The sequence below is a fragment of the Octopus bimaculoides genome, chromosome 10, assembly GCF_046866305.1.
Source record: "Octopus bimaculoides isolate indiv1 chromosome 10, ASM4686630v1, whole genome shotgun sequence".
NCBI classification, from domain to species: domain Eukaryota; kingdom Metazoa; phylum Mollusca; class Cephalopoda; order Octopoda; family Octopodidae; genus Octopus; species Octopus bimaculoides.
Genome location: NC_142937.1, coordinates 32,117,826 through 32,136,147, shown reverse-complemented (window position 1 = coordinate 32,136,147; position 18,322 = coordinate 32,117,826). Strand labels below are relative to the sequence as shown.

At 33.7% G+C, this 18,322-nt stretch overlaps 1 long non-coding RNA gene across 2 annotated transcripts in view; it reads left to right on the top strand.

Annotated features, from left to right (window-relative positions):
- Positions 1 to 13,321, top strand: part of LOC128248889 (uncharacterized) — a 37,407-nt gene extending 24,086 nt beyond the window's left edge. Inside the window, exons 3-4 of one of the 2 annotated variants that reach the window (XR_008265032.2) lie at positions 6,759 to 6,883; positions 11,192 to 13,321. This is a non-coding gene — a long non-coding RNA (uncharacterized LOC128248889). Of the gene's footprint in view, positions 1 to 4,339; positions 6,723 to 6,758; positions 6,884 to 11,191 lie in introns of those variants that run through there. The other variant, XR_016243381.1, reaches the window with a different exon arrangement.
- The last annotated feature ends 5,001 nt before the right edge of the window (positions 13,322 to 18,322 follow it).

Below are 18,322 nucleotides of genomic sequence, written 5' to 3'. Positions count from 1 at the left end.
TGATGGGGACAGATTGAATGCAGGGAAAGGGACCGGTGAGTGTATAAGCATACATATAATGCTTTTAGGATCTCACTACCATTGAAATGCATGTGTCTTCTCAAGAACAGTGAGTCACCAGTCATTTCAGCCCTGGGTCATCTCCCCAAGAACCTCAACTTCATCCTATATCCTTCTGAGTTTCCATATTCCTCACTGTGCTTCCAGAAACCGTTTTACTGAGATGGGCAGGTCTTCTCAATTACTGCATATCACAAGTCATCTTGGTCCTCTGTCCTCTTCTCCATGAGGTCCTGAGATCAGCCTTCACTAACTCAACCGATATCTTCTTGAGTCTTCATCTTCTGCAAGCACCATCCACATTAAGTGATATGCATATAAATGACTCGATGCCCTGAAACTGCCCTTTCAACTTTGTTCTACTATACCTGAATCAGCTTGTCCACTACATTGCCTGTAACCAACTCTTATTTCTATGGATTCTGTATCCCTGCACTTAACATTGAAGTTTAAGCACTAGGTTTGGTCTAAGCACTTACTGTATGTATCTCTTATATTATATGTCTTTTGACAGTTTCTTTCCTACACACACACACACACACACATACTCACACACAGGCACACATGCATACAAGATACTGTCACAACTCATGGCTAAGCAGTACTGTAATTTAACTACTAGGTCAACTCGATAATGATTTTTTAATTTAATTTGAAGCCATAAAATTGCAAGAGATGGGGACCATTGAAAAGAAACTTCTACAGTCGTTGACAAATTCTTTTTGCAGTTTTCTTTTTCATTATTTGAGGATGCACACAGTTATTAATAAAGCTAATATGGTATACAATTTAAATTTATCTCACACTATACAATTGTATGTATGCATGCATACATATAATTGTATACAGATATGTATACCTACTTACATACATACATACATACACATATATATATAAGTAATGAGCTATATATATATATGTGTGTGTGTATATATATATATATACACACACACACACACACACTCAGACACAGAGCTTATTATTTATATGTATATAAGTAATGGGCTAAACAAATGCTGTGCTGGCAAGAACTTTTTGCTCAAATTCACCGTATTACTGAAGATAACAACTTGGGAATGTATGCCAAATCTTCAGTATCATGATGAAGTATAGCAATAATTTTTTTACTATTGTTTGTTTAACTCATTACCTATCATACTAACAATAAACATTAATAGCCATATAGAAAATGTATCTTAATTTGTGCATGGTAAGCTAATTTGCATATTAGAGTTAATTATTCAATTTACTAACTCATCGATGCAATGTGAACATTAAAAAAAATACACAGAGATATGCAGGCACATACTGACACATGCAGCCCATATTCCCCACCACACATATGAACATGAGCACTTATGTTAAGTTTTGGCACATAGTTTTGTGAAGGTTATATTGGCAGATAAATTTATTGAATTCAAACTAACAAATCTTTTTATACAGGGTGGGGCATAAATACTGTTACAAAATAAAACACAGATTTATCCCGACAAAAATTTATTTAACAACTCACTATTACAAAATATGCTTTGCAAATGCCCAAGGAACAATATGGTGTAACTTTTATTCAAAATGTTTACCTCGTGCCTTCACAACACTACGAAGTCTTTTTGGGAAGTCATCTATAGCAGCACGCACAACATCTAAGGGTATTTTATCCCAGCACTTGGTCAATTCTTTCTTTAGAGCTTCAATATTTTAGCAAGGAGTAGAGCAGGCTTCATTCTCCAGAATTGACCACAAAGAATAATCAAGAGCGTTAAGATCAGGTGATGAGGGAGGCTGATCCAGGACGGACAGTTGTCTCTACACCACTTTCATGTTAACCAAGACGTGTGGCTCGTCGCCCCATCTTGTTGGAAAGTCCAAACTTCATCACCGTACACCAAATTGCACCTTGGTATCAACGTGCCTACCAGAATGTCCTCGATGTATCGTTCTTTGTTTATCTTGATTCCTTGAGGGACAAAAACAAGTGGAGTTTTCCCTCTTTCAGAAATGGCTGCCCAGACCATCACTGATGCTGGTTTTTGGGTTCTGAAAACCTTTCCTGCATTACCAGGTATTGCCTCAATACTTTTAGCAAGGATTCGGTCATTTTGATGATTGTGAGACTGTTGAACTGAGAATAACTTTTCCTCACTAAAGATGATGTTACGGAGCATGCCATCTTTAATACGGTTCAACAAGAGTCTGCTTCTGCTGAGTCTCTTTTCAATTGTGGGCGTGGAGAGAAGCTGTCTCTTTTGGAGTTTATAGGGTGACAACTTTAGGTCACTTTTGCATATCCTCCACATAATCCTTGGCGATGTTTGTGCTTCTTTTGCCATTTTCCTCATGGATCTTCTTGGATTTCGTCTGATTTTTTCCCTAACATTTTTGATGAGTTTAGGTGTTCTGGAGGTGCGGAGACGGCGTGATCTTTGTCTAACTTTGATCGAAGAAGTTTCTTGGTAACAATCAATCGTCTTTTTTATCAACATTCTGTTAATTTTGAGGTTTTTCCCTAACTTGAATATTTCAGGTGGACGCATGCCCTTCTCATGTTGCTTTATGATGAATTTTCTCTTCCATTCAACAGACATTGCAACAAAATCTTAATATTTAGTTTCTGAAATACAAGAAAACATATAATAAACTATCATTTAACTCAAATAAATCATTAGAATTCTTTGAATATTTTTGAACTTTTGTAACAGTATTTATGCCCCACCCTGTATATATGTAGTGTATCTGTGTTCTCTTAATCTCATGGTGAGCCATAAGATTTTCGATAAATTGAGTCTGATGACCCAGTTCTGATGTTCTGAGGAAATAATTTTGCATTTCCTCCTTCTTGCAATTTTATGGTTTCATACTTAATTAAAAAATTATTATTAAGTTGACCTAGTAGTTAAGTTACAGGACTACTTGGCCATGAGCTGTGACAGTGTCTTGTAGATAGAATATTATATCTGTAAAAGGTTTCACGGAGCTTGTAATTTTAGGTTTGTATAGGTTTTCCTTTCTAGATTTGTTACATATTTTTGCAAGCTGTTTGTTACATATTTTTGCATACCATTAACTAAAAGCATCATTAATAATTTGTAATTGTGGTGCAGTTATTATAATTTTTGTACCATTTCCTTCATTACATCTATAATAGAAAATTTTCATCACTACTAAACTTTTATAAACATATACATAGTATCTATGTGTATTTAGTCTCTTCATGAACTTAGAACCACAAGTGCTCAGAACATATTACTCAAGAATAAATAAATGGAGGATAGATTTTAACCCAGAAGTATTTATCTTGTGTCAGACTGAGATTATTCTTTATTTATATGCTGACCATAACTACAGATGAGAGCTGCTTCCATTTGTTTTCTCATAACTTTCTGAAAAATGTATATTTTTTAATTTAACATTGCAGAAATACATTTTCAAGGGTTTAGATTACAATTGAGGCATTTAGTAACAGAGTGTTGTAAGTGCCAACCTGGCCATTTTCAAGGATAGTATATCATTTTCTTTGTCTCAAAGTCTAGAATCCTAAAAAGTTGGGAGGAAGAACAAGTGAGGCTTGCAATAAGGTCAAAAATTTGGCTGAAAAAAAACCCAAACTCAGACCAGAGAGTTTAGTAACACACCATCGTAAGCACACAGACTCAGTCAATAACTTTAGCATGATCCCTGGATCATTTTACGAGTCGTTATGGCTCATTTTCTAATATTCCTCGTTACTGTCATAATGATAATAGGTTATTATCTAACAATCTTGTCTTACTTACCTCTTAAAGTTACTTACCTTGGTATATTAAAACACAAACAATACCTTTGGGTGAGTGGGGGGTCTCTGTATGTTTTTTCTAGGTATTATAGCTAAAATATGCAATGTGATATACCGCTTCATGGTACCGGCATATTCTACAAAATGAGAAAGACGCAGTCATTGTTTCATCTTTCAGATGAATACATAAATAAATAATTTTATATAGGTGGAATGATTAGAGAAGGTATTCGCAGTCATTTTAAGACCAAAACCAGCTTCCTAACTTCATTCCTTGCTGAGATATCGCATTCTGAATGTCACAAGACATTGACTGCGTTTTTCTCAGTTTTTAAGTTGTGGCACTTATGATGGTCTACTACTAAACGCCTCAATTATTTTGATATAATTGAAACAAAAAATTCTTTGAGGAGTTTCAAATCATTCTTTTCTTCCTGCCCTGATTTTGTTACCACCAAATGTTGCAACTTTAGCATTCTTAATTTTTTTTCTCTTTTTTCTTCTCAGAGTTATTTGTTTGAAACATCAACATTATACAATCTACAGTCTTGGAAATATATTTCTGCAAAATGTCACTTAAAATTTGCATTATAAAGAGCATCATGAAGAAACAAAGTCAGGATGGGGAAATGAAAATGGTCCCAAATTTCTTCATAATTTTGTTTGTTATGTTTATGAATTTGTGTTAAGATTCCTGATGTGAAACCATCTGTTGAAACAGATATTGTTATATTTCAGGATGGTCATTTATTTTCCTTTTTCTTTCTTTTTTTTTTCTTTGCCAAATAAGCACATGCACTATATATCTTTTGTCCGTTGCCCATAAATCTTTTGTTACACACCTGTGACCGCCTCAGTGACCCTTTCCATCTATGTGTGTCCTCCTGCTCTGCTTAATCCATTCTAAAAGAATGGATTTCCAGACAATGGACATAAGGTAAAATAAGAACAGTAATGAGTTAAAAACGAATATATATTGCATGTGTTTATTTGGCAAAAAAAAAAAAAAATTACCATCCCAAACTATAACATCTATTTTTTATATTATCAGCATAATCAAAATCTACACCCTTGAAAACATATATTTGCAAAATTTCATTAAAAAATATGCCTTTTTCAGAAAGTTATGAGCTAGGGGTAAGGCACTAGTCTGTAGATATTGCCAATATGCTGTTATTTACAAGTTTCATATGTATACATGTATGCCTTGTGATTGGTGTATTGTCATTTCACAGTTATGTTTTAGTGCTTTGTTATTTCATCTAGAGTGTGGTGTGGTGATAAATTCTCAGCTTGTGACCTTTATATTCGCTGTTGGATACATTTATCCTGTCACATACTTTTATTTCTCTTGTTTTGTTAAGAAAAACCGGAATAATATATTTTCTAATTATTTCTCTAAAATCTTCTCCTCCTTCCCTTCCTCATTCCACTGCTGCTGCCATTGTTGTCATCATTGTTGCCACTACGTCATCGTCATCGTTGCAGTTACTGCCATCACTGCCACTACAACCATCAAAAACATCAATTTTATCACCATCCTCCCACTCCTTAACACCATCAGTTCACAGTGTGTATATGTGTGTGGGGGAGGGTTCTATGCTAGTATGGGTTGAAAATGTCTGAAACTCAGTTTCGTTCTTCCCATTTCAATCATAGACACTGCATTTTAGAAAGATGTAGCTTAGGTTTTACAGCTGAAAGTTTTTCCTATGACTGAAGAAAATCAAGCATGGTTTTTGAGTATTACAGTATAAAAGAAGTTACCTTCTTAAACATGGAACCTTCATTACCACATACCTTCACTACCACATACCTTCCCTACCACATACCTTCACAATTAAAATTCTGTCTGATGCCTATATGGAATAAAATCATGTTCAAGTCAAAGTAACTCTAAGTTGCTATAGTCACCTGAGTCTGTATGAGCCACAGTATTTTTCACTTGAGAAGGAAGACCTGTGTTTTCAGAAAATCCTGAGATGATGAAAAAGGATTTTCACAAGGATGTGTGATTACTCTTTTTGATTTTGGGATGTGTAACTACCAGCATCTTTTCTTTTGGTGTAGTAAAACAGGACTTCATTTGTGGTCATATTACCTGAGGGAAAAAATATTAGTAAAAATGTATGGCATTACATTTGTAGCATGAGTAATATGACTTTATCTGTCAGCGATGGCAGAGAAGCCAGTAGAAATATCAGCTGTAATATCTGCAAGATGTTAATGAAGGGTGGATTTCAATAATAATGTCATCTGAACTGTACACTTACGTGAAAAATAAGTTGAAGGGTGAAAGGATATTAAACTGAAGAGTGTTTAAGTTGATAATGGAAAGTAGTTGTAAAACATGACCTGAGAAGAAATGATTGTGAAATTTGAGAATCTGAGTTTTACAGATATGATGGTATGAAATAAAGACAAACCAGGGCATACTATTATATAAACTCACTCAACTAATAATAGCATGGAAAAAAAAATGAAAATTGTGATTATAAAGAGTGAGTTGGGATTTTTATGAAACAAATTTTTTAAGGTTGACAAAGAAAAACAAAAATGTGTAAAATGGGTGTCTAACGTAGTGGTAAAAAGATTTCAATCTTTGCACCACTGCTTGAATATGGGTAGATATTATTAGGGTGAATACCCAAAATTTCTTGTTTGTAAAACTATATTGAAGCAAACATGAAAACAACATATCAACAAAATAAACATGGGAATGATAGATAACAGATAAAAGAACTCAAAAGAAATTATTGTGATGTTACACTTTATCAAACTGTTCTCAGCAAATTTTAAAAATTCTAAATGACCAAAAATAATGTCAACTAGAAAGAACAATTATAAATATAGTAACTTACATAAAGTACTTTTCTTTTTTAACATTTGTGTTATACTAATTTATGGTTTTATGTTTATGGGAAAGACACAACATGGATGAAGAGTAAGGAGAGGAAACAAAAATATCTTTATAAACTTTAAAGTGGCCATATGAAACCATTTCATCAAATTACCAGAAACCACAGAAATAAAACAAACACAAAATGCAAGGTAAGTACCTTCCAAGACCTTTATGCATTTCTTTCATCATGATCAAAACAAATCGATAGAAAAAATCCCAAACCTTAAAATCTTCAAAACCTAATACTATGAGAAAACCTCAAATGTAGACCTGAAGAAATAATTGCATGTGGCCTGAAGAAATAATTGCACTCACCTATATATTCAACTTCTCATACCAACACATCCAACTCCTCAGAATTTGAAAACTGGACAAAATTAAGAGACTTTTAAAATGATATGAAATCCCAACCAAAGAGGCATTATGCTACTCTAGAAAATTATAGAAACATGATAGAGGGGCTCCACACAGTTTCCCTCTACTGTATTCACTCACAAGGCTTTGATAAGCCCAGGGCTAGAATAGAAGACACTTATCCAAGATGCTGCACAGTTGGAGTGAACCCAAAACCATATGGCTACAAAGTGAATGTCTTAACCACACAGCCATGTCTATGCTTACATATATATATTGTAAAGGTACATGATTTTATAAATTCATACTTTTCACAAAGACAATACTAACATGACTGGCAGGCAGTGAGCTGGAAGAAACGTGAGCTTGCCAGGTGAAATGCTTAGCAGCGTTTCGTTTGTCTTTACGTTCTGAGTTCAAATTTCACCGAGGTCGACTTTGTCTTTCATCCTTTCGGGGTCAATAAATAAAGTACCAGTTGCATACTGTGGTCGATCTAATTGACTGGCACCACCCCCAAAATTTCAGGCCTTGCACCTAGAGTAGAAAAGAATACTAACATGAATAAAGTGGCATGACTTGCTGAGAACTTATTGCTGCAGGTATTTACAATATTTAAAACATATTGTTGAAAATATGATGAAAATACCTCTAACAATCAAGTTATTATTTTTTTTTTTTAATATTTTATTAGCCCACATCATTATGTTTACGATTGTACATCCCTTAAATTAATGGAACAGCATTAGGAATCTTCTGTGCAGAGGCAGACCCAAGGGGGGGGGGGGGCTGAGGAGTACATCCCCCCCCCTTGAGAAATGAAGTGCATCCTTCTAAATAATGTTATTATGCTCTTTTCTCCTGGAATTATACTCCCTTCTGACCTTGTGTCCTCCCTTCGAAAAATTCCTGGGACCACACCTGCTGTGTATATAGAAATTGTGCTGGATGATATTATGAAAATCATGCAAAGAATTTAAATCACTGCAGATAATTAATATGTATTAACTTCATGCTACAGCTTAAGGTTGGTGCATTTTGTTGACCATGATATAAGAAGTTATATTATAAGAAAAGGGCAAGATCAACTTGTTGCAACAAGTGATATAAATTCCTCTGGATGGTTTAGCAGCTCTCTGACCTGAGGTTCAATTTACCTGCTTTTATAGCTGTAAGGCAGCTTTTGGAATCTTCAGCCAAACTGTTTGGTGGGAAAACTCACTGCATTGCTTTGAAGTTTTGCCACACCAACCATAATATGTCAGCAAAGAAGTTGATTGCACCATATTCTTATAAGCATTGATACCTTTATGATGACACTCTTCCTTTTATGGAAATGTATTAATTCAAGGTTCTAGACTGGGAAAATCTGAGAGCTATGGTTCAAATCTCAGCCAAGGTTTCAGTAGACATAGTTATGAAAGGATCAAAATAGAAGTACTTATCTATCCATTACTCTCAGTCTAAATGCCTTTAATTTATTGGCTGCAATATAAATAAATTTAATAACAATAATATTTCTAAAAATCCACCTTAAAACTACCAGTTGCTTGTAATATCCAAAATGGCTGATGTCTATCTTTACAATGGAAGATCCAGTTGTGAAACTGCAAAACAACTGGAAAATTTATTCAATGATATTTTCCCAACCAAATTTGGACAATATAAGGCATGGCTTTTTTTCTTTTTTCACTAGATTACATTCACTAGACTACAATCCATGTTAACATGGAAGGATTTTTTTTTACATATAAGAATATTGTTGGCGTAATTCTTCTACATCAGGTTGTTTTGCTGCAGATAACTATTATAGATATAATACTAACAAATATATTACTGATATCAGTGCACTTTGATTCGATCTTGTTCCAAGATTAAATCAAACTGTGATAATATCAATATGTATTATCCAATTATAACAGTGTACTAGTACATAGAATACTAGAGTACTAGTATAAGATCAAAGAAAAGAAAATTGCAGAAAGTAATCTTTTTAACAACAATAAAGAAAAACTAGACACACATGTCAATCTGAACTAAAAAAGAAATTTGTCCATGAGAACTATTGAAAACAACTGAGCATTGGAAAAAGAAAATTCTATTAATATTCAATCTAACTCTAAAGCTTTCTGCTAATACCTTACAAAAAAGATTAGATCCTATATTTATCAGTGTGAACCACCATGAGTCATTTTCCAGATTATTGCTGAAACCCTAAAAATGCAATCCATGCTACTTTTTCAATCAAAAGGAAACATTATTGAAAGATACATGCTTGTAACATTGGAAAAATTGAATCATCCATATTATTCCTCCAAATGATTTAGAATAATGCAGATGTACACACGATGTGTGTGTGTGTTTGTGAAGAAATCAAGCAATTTAAATGAGAGGATCTACAGTAGATGAATGTCAAAGAAGACATGGGAAGCAGTACTAAAATCTGATCTCAACAGTCTGATGATGAAAAAAAGGATAAAGAACTGCAACTAATGACAAGATGCTGTATTGAAGAATACCTGTCCAAGTCATGCAAGTATGAAAAAATGTATACAGAAAGATGGTTTTATGTAAAAATGTAATAGTAATAAACAAACTTTAGGTTTGTTCAAACATGTTTGTGATATATTTTAACTCCAAAAGGCAAAATCACTACATTTTACTGAGGAGAAAAAAATTTCTTCGCTTATGATAAAAGGTGTGAAAGCACCTTATCTGCTCAAGAATCCTAAACACATTTCTGGTTCTTTAGCCTTCCTCAGTAGGAGCTTTATCTACTAAGGTACTGTAAATTCGGATAGCTGATCCCTCTGTTGGGTCGACTTTTGGCAGACTCTCTTTCTCCCATTCATTCTCTTTATTGAGCTACCTTTCATAGTGGCATCTCCAAACCGCTCTCTTTACAGCCTCATTTAGTGCAAGTGAACCATCATCCATGCGAACACATTTCTCTCCGGCGACATCACGATTCTCTCTCACACACTGTCTTGCAACATGAAATACCTCAAGTCTTTGGTCCTCACGGCACAGAACATTGGCAAATTTTTACTTATCTACTTTCCCTTTGGCTAAATAAACCTGCCTCTTAGCTTCCCTTCTGGCAGTCTGATACAATTCCTTGTCACCACCGTTCTTCCAAGCCTGTTTCTTTTCTCTAATAGCCCTGTCAACAGCATTGTTCCACTACCACGTTATTTTGGATCGAGTGGGCAACTTTGCACCATCCACAGATCTGGTCAGTGGCCCTCAGCAGGTTGTCCCATAGAAACCTCTAGTTGTCTTCCGAAAAGCGGCGAAACATTAGCATGCCAGGCGAAATGCTTAGCGGTATTTCGTCTGCCTTTACGTTCTTAGTTCAAATTCCGCTGAGGTCGACTTTGCCTTTCATCCTTTTGGAGTCGATAAATTAAGTACCAGTTACGCACTGGGGTCGATGTAGTCGACTTAATCCCTTTGTCTGTCCTTGTTTGTCCCCTCTATGTTTAGCCCCTTGTGGGCAATAAAGAAATAAGAAACCTCTAGTTGTCTTCCACATCGTGTGAAGTTATATCCTCTTCTATTTCGTCAAAGGCCTTGAGTAATACATCTCTAAATCTCTGTCCATTCGCAGGATCTTTAAGCTTCCAGACCCTGTTCCTCTATGCTGGTCGTCTTCTGGGCATCCATTTAGTCCTGATCCTGAAGCCGCTAACTACCAGTCTATGTTGTGGGGTACATTCTTTGCCTGAGAAGGTATATATATATATATATATATATATATATATATTGCCAAACTAATGGGGGCAACTACTCTGAAACTGGTCTGTGGATGCCAAGCCACCAAAGGGAAGTTGATGATCTCCCTTGTTTGAAGGTTTATGGATGCAAGTTCATGTGTTATATAGCTAGCTAGAGGCAATCGCCTCTCGGAGTTAATCAACAGCAGTATTTGTCCTATTTCTCTGGACCGACATGTTAGTTTCGTGATAAATATTAATACCCAGTACTACTGTTGTATCTCTCCTTTAGAGAGATTTAGTAATTATAACATTTATATATATTACATACTTATACTTTTAAGAAAAGATCGCATGTATATGTATATATTCTTTCATTTGTTTCAGTCATTTGACCGCGACCATACTGGAGCACCACCTTTAGTCGAACAATTCACCCCCAGGACTTATTTTTTGTAAGCCTAGTACTTATTCTATTGGTTTCTTTTGCCAAACCGCTAAGTTGTGGGGACATAAACACACCAGCATCGGTTGTCAAGCAATGGTAGGGGCAACAGATGCAGATGCACACACAAACATACACACACACACACGCACGCATACACACACACACATACATATATATGCATGTGTGTATGTGTGTGTGTGTGTGTGTGAGTGTGTGTGTGTGTGTACATGTATAAATACGACAGGCTTCCTTCACTTTCTGTCTACCAAATCCACTCACAAGGCTTTGATTGGCCTGAGGCTATAGTAGAAGACACTTGCCCAAGGTGCCATGCAGTGGGACTGAACCTGGATTTGTGTGGTTGGTAAGCAAGCTACTAACCACACACACATATATATATGATCTTTTCTCAAAAGCTTGACAAAAACAAAGGAGTAATCAATGAATACATGCTTATAATTTTTAATTAGCTGGATGCAAACTGAAATGACTCATATAACAGAGAATCAAATATTGAATATCTGCTTGACTCACATTTCCTCAAGCATACAGTCTTGTTGACACTTAGGTACATTGATCAGTGTTTTATACACTTACATGATTCTGTCGAATAAGGCACTTGAATTGTATCGCTAAAATCATATTTTTAATCCTAACAATGCTTGTGTCAGCCTTTCAGATCTTTGTTTACTTTCATTGTGAAAATTCTGTTTATTGATTCTGTATTTCTACTCCCTTAACCTGAAAGTGGTGAACCTTGCTCAGTTCAATCAGGCCATTTAAGTAACATAACTAGCTTCCCCCTCTCACTCTCTGGGAGAGAGGCACAAGCACATACACAGACATATACACACACGGCAGTAACTTCCACCTACCAAATTCAATCACAAAGCTTCGCAATGACATAAATTATATAGAGTTTTTCTTTTTCATAATTATCAAATGTTAATAACAAATACAGTTACATTTTTAAAGTAAATGGAAACTTAAATTCCTAATATAATATAGAATAAAAAAAGCAAATATGTGATAGGTTTGAACTCAAATGGTGTGGTACTGTGAGAATAAGATATTTAAATTTACATTACTAAGATAACATTTATTATCCCAACATGCATATGTCATCTTTTCGGATGTTTCATCACATTCATGTCAGGGAGCTAAGTGTGAGATTGAATTGTTCAAAATTTCTTGATTGATGAAAGTTAATAAACATATGAGAGGATGACACATACCTGCTAAGATGAAAATATGGACTCATTGACATGTATTAAAGTTACTTAATTCAGCAGTGGTATTGTAAAGTGAATATATATATAGAATAGTGGTACATGTGTCCAGTTTGGAGATGTGGGATTACATAGCACTGGATATTCCCTATTTGATTATATGACATGCAAAACATTTCAATTTGCATCTACACTTAAGTTTTAAAATATATGTTCAGCGTTGCTCTTCAATAGTTTGATAGAATATGTCCATCTGACACACCTAAAGGATTATTATTTTAACCAAACATATCTGTGCAGTCATAACCTAGCTTGCCTGTTAGATAGATAGTGTATATGTGGAGATATCTGAAATAAGAGACCTAAATTTTTCAAGCAACAGCAATCGTTGTGCACACTCATCAAGTTGAAAAAGCTTCAAAATGCAATTTCTGATTGAATGCCATTTGGACCATAGGAAAAAGTCAGTAATGACAACTCAGAAAACTGAAACAAGATAATGGAGGTTGATTTGTCTTATATTCTCTGATTGATGATACCGAAACCTTCTCTCTGTAAAATATATAATTTGGCCCACAGGAAAGAAAGCTAGTCATATTTAAAAGTGTTTCCCAAACTACCTGTGATGAAACTTAACCTTTTTGACATAATTGTCTTATTATTTGAAATCTGAAAGCTTGAAGTTTCAAACTGTTTATTGTGGGATTTTGTATTGTGTGAATTATTTTGCTTTATCAAAAAATACACATTTGAATATTATTTCTTGCATTCTTGTCAACATGGCAAACGGAAACATTTTATAACAAACTCTTAGACCACGTTTAAGTTAATTTTTAAACATTGTACTCAATATTTCTTATTTTCTTCTATATATATTTCATAATTTTCTATATATATTTCATAATTTTCTTCTATATATATTTCATAATTTTCTATATATATTTCATAATTTTCTTCTATATATATTTCATAATTTTCTTCTATATATATTTCATAATTTTCTTCTATATATATTTCATAATTTTCTATATATATTTCATAATTTTCTTCTATATATATTTCATAATTTTCTATATATATATTTCATAATTTTCCAGGTATTCCCCAAATAATTTTATTTTCTCTCTATTCTTGTTATTTTTGCTTAACAATTTACTTCATTTGCACACCTGATTATTAAGGTAAGTTTCATGTCATTCTTCTGTAACAGTAATTCTTTAAACTTCATTGTAGAAAATCCTAATCTACAATACTGAAATATTATTTTTTAAATCTGAACAGAATTTTATAACCAAAATTTTCTTTTCTGTCATAATATTCTCACTGTTAGCTAATTTACTCATCATAGCTTAATTTAGTCATTTCAGTAGCAAGTCATCATAATTCAGCTCTTAGTCATTCATAAGTGGTTTAATTTCTTTCCTCCACTCCAGTTTAACCATAATGTAAGTCTCAAGTCTCATGGCCAAGATTTCTTTAGCATGGGAAGATTATTAAAAAAAAAAAAACTTTGCAGTGAAGTTTCTTTTATTCAGACTTTTCTATTTATCAGGACTACTTATTCAGCTGTCTCTCAAATCCTCTACTTAAAACTTTTCAAGTTCACATCTGCTGACAGCATTTATAATGGCTATTACATACCATTTTAAGTGTAAATCCTTTGTCAAAGGGCTAAAGTGAAAGTGGAGGGGTGTGTGCATAAAATATATAAAAAAGAAAAAGATTTGGATCTAACTATTTTCAAATGATTTTGATATAGATGTAATCTGAGTGCTGCCAGCTGCTCCACACATGAAAGGGTTAATCTCATTCTTTCTCATAGATATAAATAATGTTGTGCATGTCCATAATTTAATGCTTGTGAATCCATATCACTGGTATTTACACCTCATAATCTTACTATAACACAAACAGGGAAATTAATCCTTTACCGTTTTAACCTTGGATGAGATTGTTTTTCTTAGTCTTAATCTGTTTATCTTTTTCATTCATGCACTTTATCTGTGTCCCTTCCTCTCCCTATAATACTTCCAGGATTATAGATTATACTGCTTTTGAATTATGTTTGCTTTTCTTGGAAGGATAGGCTGGACTTCTGACTTATGGAGAACTCTTTTGAGTGGAGAGTTGAGAAAATAAATAAAATGAAGTTGATGCAATTGATTTCTTGTTAAAAAGGAAATACACAAACAGAAAAGAACACAAATGAACTGTATAATAAAGAGAATTTAGTGATGCTTTTTAATTTAGGACCTGAGAGGAAATCTTACTAATAGTGATAATATGTCAGGAAATGTAAAGAAAGGTCTAGCTTATTTTCTTTTCTTTTCTTTTATGATGAAGAAGGATATTGCCCATTCCCTGACATGACTTTATTTCAATACAAGAAGGATGTGTCTGATAAGAGTTGCTAATAAAGTGCATGAAAGTTACAGGTTAGTGTTTATATCAACACATGTAAAAAGAGGGGTTGCCAAGAGTAGCATTCCTTTAAATGGAGGCCTTCCATGTAAAACTTTTTCTTAGGATGTTTGTGTTTCTTTTAGATTCTTCATAGAAGTATTTTTAAAAAAATAATACTTTGTAAGGAAGTATTTGACTGGAAGGATCAACAGAAATTTCAGAAATAGTGACAAATTGTTTGGAAAGTAAGATAAAAAGATACACTAACCAAATGGCACTATTTTTCATTACTTCTGTTTCTTAGAGGGGATGCAATAATAAAATTTATCTTAAATTCTTAATATGAAAACAAAGACATTAGATAAGATATAAAATGTTCATAATATGTTATTCAATGAAATAGCATATAATAGTATGATAGATTAAATGTCATGTGATGTGGCAAAACATTTCTTGGAAAAATACAATGATGTTCACTGAAGGTGTTTGCTTAATCTATTACTTCAATATTGGGTTGGGTCAAAAGTTTTGTAATATCTTGGAAACTTATTTACTTTATTCCTCAAGTTACAAAAAAGCAACCCAGTATTCATGTTGCACTGTCTGAAGCCACCTTTCTACCAGCTCTTGTCTTTTGAGGCAAAGAACTCCTTCACTGAAACTTTCACCTTCTGGTTGATGAAGCATAATGAGCTCAGGAAGTGAACCATAGATTTGCAAGTAATAATCCATGGGAACTTGGTCTGGACTTTATGCCAAGTGTGGCATCAGTTCAATTCCCTTGAGTTTCTGAAATTTATTCTGGGTCGTTGGAGGAGATAATTCACTATGAGTTCATTTTGGATGGTTAAACCATCGATGCTAACCTCTACTCTGAACAGCTGGAGTGGTGGCAAAAATATCCGGCATTGGTATCAGAAAGAGGGTCCTTCTGAAGTTAGACAATGCAAGACCTTATACCACTCAGACAACCCAGAATAAGCTCCAGGAATTTGAGGAAATTGAACTGATGCCACCTCAGCATATAATTTGGATCTAGATCCTTTGGATTATTACAATCCATGGCTCACTTCCTATGGTCATGATGCTTCATCAACCAACAAGAAGTGGATGCTTTAGTGAAGGGGTTCTTTGCCTTAAAAAAAAAAAATTGGCATAAGTGCAGTATTAAACTGGCAGATACAGACAGTACAACACAATGGATTCTACTTTGAACACTGGACTGCTTTTGTTGTAACTTGATGAATAAAGCAAATAAGTTACAGAAATATTGCAAAACTTTTTACTCGACACAATAACATTGTGGACATACTGTTTGTTTATTGCATGATATTCTGAAGAAAGATGTTTTTTTTTTATTTATAAAGTAATACTCTGAGAAGAAAAAATTAAGTTATCATAGATACCCTGTATGGTGGAAATTATATTATCACCTTTTATACTATCCTTAATAACATTGCTGTTTTGGTTTGGTTTCTATGGCTGGATGCCCTCCCTAATGCCAACCACTTTACAGAGTGTACTGTGTGCTTCTTACATGCTGCTGGCATGGATGCATTTGCATAGTACTGACACAAGTGCATTGTATGTGGCACCAGCATGAGTGTATTTCACATAGCACCAGAAGCTGCAAAGGACATGCCTGTATGCATGGATGGCTACAATTTTATCTAGCTGCATCGAGGGCTGAAATTTTACTTAGCTACCCGATGAACGGGAACGTGAAACTCCAAGTAACAGTCTTTTGTTATATTTCTGCTGCTTTTAAATATATATATATATATATATATATATATATATATATATATATATATATATATATATATATATATATACTATGGAGTTACCATTGAAACACTGATCCAAAATTTTTGGCTTTAAAATGATAAATTTGGAATGGTCAAAGTTTTATTAACCATATGCAGTAAGGCAGAATTAAAATATCATTATAGAAAACATTTTGGGAAAAAGTAAAACAAATGAATGTGTTATAAGAAATGGCTTAATTTTAAAAGTAAAGTATAGTCAATAAATGCTGGTAATTAGAAAAGTTAGTCAGAACTAAAGAGTAATTTGACATTGTGAGATGTCTTGTAGTCTAGCAGGTGAAGTAGTGACAGTTTGAGGTATAAAGCTAAACAAGCTACAGCTTCCAGCCACACAATTCACAGGGACTTCAAAATAATTAAAATATACATATGAGATTTGGTAAATTTTTTTTAAGAAAGGCGTTCCAAACTAAGCTTTTTGTAACCAACAGCCTCACCACCTCTAAATTCAGCACTGTTTGGTAACGAAATAGTGAAGTAATGCATTTAGTTTAAAGCTCAGATTGGTATTCACTAAATTTTGTTCTCACACTTTTCTATTTTAATCTACTAAAGGCATCAAAGTATCTGAGATAAAATCATTCTTCAGAATTCTATGCTACAAATTCAATCTTTTAATTGGAAATAATTCAATTTAGAGTGTTTGGAAATAAGTATTAATAAAACATGTAGCATTAGGGATTTCTTGAAGATGTAAAGCATTCTAGAATCATAATGCTGAATGTGTAGATAGTAAGACGGTAGGGACTCAATAACATGTTAGATACTTCAATCACAAAGATAGATACTTCACTCACAAAGAAGATGAATGTTATATCAGATAAGGTTAAGAAAGATTGTTTAAGTGCACTAAATATATATTGGTTTCAAATTTTGGCACAAGGCCAGCAATTTCAGAGAAGAGGGTAAGTCAATTACATTGATACTGGTGTTCAACTGGTACTTATTTTATCTAAAAGGATGAAAGGCAGTGACCCTCAGTGGAATTTGAACTCAGAACGTAACGACAGACAAAATGCCACTTAAGATTATGCATGGCATGCTAATGATTCTACCAGCTTGCCATCTTTTTAAATATATAGATATTACTGATTGCATTAGCTGGTATTAGCTGAAGATTATAAACTACTATTGTTATACAATGATGATGTAACGGCAGAAGTAGTTTGAGCAGAAGTAGTTTGAGCAGAAGTGTAGTCAGGCATTTAGAAGTAATTGATAAATGATAGTTGATTTTTCATCTCAGATGTCATATTTTGGTTAGTTCAGGGACTACACAGTATTTCCAAATAATGGTTGACAGTACAAAGTGACAGATAGTGTGTTGCTTCTACTTAAGTATCTAAATCTATTTTTGTATGGTATATTACAATAAATAGCTGAGAAACACAGGTAAGAAAACAATGCAGGTTCTTTAGTAGAAGTAAAAGCATCTTTCTTTGATGACTTAATTAGAACTAATTACAGTTTAAGGTGTAAAGATGAAGGATGGAATTTAATGAACCTATGCTGAGGATTAACAGATTATTTCTTCACACAAAATTCAAAGTATATGATAAATATATGTAATTGGTAGTGATGAAATAGCTAGTGTGAGCCATTAACTCCA